The 2,338-nt window shown below is 41.4% G+C and overlaps 1 long non-coding RNA gene across 1 annotated transcript; it reads right to left on the reverse strand.

The window, feature by feature from the left end:
* Positions 1-7: 7 nt before the first annotated feature.
* Positions 8-1,377, reverse strand: LOC119347469. Its single transcript, XR_005168338.1, has 4 exons — positions 1,272-1,377; positions 1,067-1,165; positions 343-595; positions 8-248 (listed from the first exon to the last, which is right to left on the reverse strand). It is a non-coding gene; the product is annotated as an uncharacterized LOC119347469 (long non-coding RNA).
* Positions 1,378-2,338: the final 961 nt, after the last annotated feature.

The raw sequence follows: 2,338 nt of genomic DNA on the forward strand, positions 1-2,338 counted from the left end.
GATCAAAACAAGGCGGGTCTACACATGTGTTTGTGTCATGACCTGGACGTAATAAACTTTAGTCGATCAAAACGGCTCCTGATGGATTACATCTCAGGACGCCATAAACTTTAGCCTGGCACAATGTTGGTCGTCTTGGACATCCGGATATTCAGAGATAAGCAGTCATGCAGAATCTAATATGTGGGCATTGCCAGTTCCCAGTTGATAGTTTGATCCACTTCCCCAACTGAAGACTTCCGTTGCAACTAAAATGGGAAAAGGTAAGGAGGATTTGTAAGCGCATCCTAAAGAATTATAGACAAATTAGTTGTCGTACGAAACAGAAGAGAGGCATGCTACCTGAATTGGGAGAATCCCCATTAGCCTGTGATACAGGGCAAGAGAGAAGATCAATAGGTATACGACCCTTGGTGTCCTCCAAATTGAGCCTGGCACGACGACGGACGGCCTCGGCTGCGACCTCGTTAATGCTGGTGCAAATTGGCCATGAGGTACAGTGGTGCAAATTGGTGACCCATCTTCTCAGCAGCCATGGAGGAAGCCAAAGGAACCACCAGAGATGGGGAAGCGGTGCTGGGGTAGATCTCTTGTGCTGGAAAATGACAGGAGATGTAATTCAGGTTACCCAGAAAACTGAATGTATACTTCAAGAGAAAAATCAGGTGTGCTTATTATACTTCAAGAGGAAAATCTGGTTTCCCAGAAAACTGAATGCAAACAGGTAAGTAATTCATGCAAGTACCTAAGCAAAATCAGGTGTGAACATCAGGTGTGCTTAGTATACTTCCATAGGAAACTCAGTCTGACCAGAAAACTGTATGCAGACAGGTAAGTTATATGAAGTCTATGTGAAGTACTGAAATTTCATATGAAGTGTATATGAAGTACTGAATGCAAACAGTTAAGTTATATGAAGTCTATATGAAGTAACTAAGCAAAATCCCTACTGAAAATGGTGACAACCAAAGTCTATATATGAAGTACTGAAATTTCAATAAGTGTGCGTACTATACACACATCAAGTGTTTGTGCTCTTCAGCAACCATTGGCAATCTGTACTTACCTATTTGCAATATCATATATAGGAAAGTCCATTCAAAAAATCAGATCACAAACCAGTAGCCATCTTGAAGTACTTTGGCACGATCTGATGAATAGCAACCTGCATTAAACCAGTAGTAAATCTCTATTTTTTGCTGTCAATTCAAAGGTACATATGGGGAATCCACAAAGCAAAGCAGCGGAACAAACGACTTTGTCAGATGTACCTCCAGGTATAACTTCGTCTATAAATCTTGCTGTATATGTCAAGCACTATCCTGCGCTGCTTTGCTGATGAGCAATGAAGTCGTTGCAGATCAGATGGAGGGGGCAAATGTTGATGAGATTTACCCAAGTAGTCCAGGTATGAGTTTGTGCGGATATAGTAATCATAATTTTATGCTTTTAATGTGATCAATTATACCCACGGTTTTACGAACATCCTTCAGAACGGAGGATACTTGAACAAACCGAACAACCGGTTCTTCCCCAACCGACTAATGGTGATAGCACAAATGTTCAACGACCTTCCCATCTGATTACAGGTGAGTATTAAACATAAAATGCTTAATTGATGCTCTTCAGTTAGCACTACACTGACTCGTTCTGTCCAATAACTGTTATTGTTACATCAAGCAGATAGCCCCGCAAAATGTAATGAACCTTCGTTTGTGCCTCCCAGTTGTCTCACACAAGTTTGTGCCACAGATGTAGCACAAAGTTCAAATGGTATTAACTGACGGCGGCATTTCTATGTAAACCGTATATCATGCTTACAGGGGTATTAACCCAGTTTATGGCTTTTGTGTTGTTCCAGTAGCTGAAGATGCGTCTCATATACATGGAGGAAGACATGTGGGGATTAATGCGTCAATACGTGATGCCTTACAAGTTTTACCCGTGTCCGATGCAACATCCGATTACATGACTACAACATCTGGAGTGAATGTCACCAAACAAACTATGAAAGGTAAATTGTCTGACGAAAAAAGGGAGCAGATAAATGCCAGGAGACGAGCTGCTTATCGGAAGAAAAAAGAGGATGATGCGGTCAAGCTCCATGGTGACATTCAAACTTCCCTTACAATGTCTGGTATGAATGTTTGTTTTTAATCAATACGGTAAACAATTAATACATCATGCTTTTTTGGTTCGACAAGTCTCACATGTTGCTCCTTCAATGACAATTAACTAGCTAGCATGCAACATAACGAGGAAAAGAGGGAGATAATAAACACGCGGAGGCGGGCAGCTTATCGGAAGAAAGATGATGAGGTTACCGTTGTACGGGAAG

The sequence above is a fragment of the Triticum dicoccoides genome, unplaced genomic scaffold (assembly GCF_002162155.2).
Source record: "Triticum dicoccoides isolate Atlit2015 ecotype Zavitan unplaced genomic scaffold, WEW_v2.0 scaffold68717, whole genome shotgun sequence".
NCBI lineage: Eukaryota > Viridiplantae > Streptophyta > Magnoliopsida > Poales > Poaceae > Triticum > Triticum dicoccoides.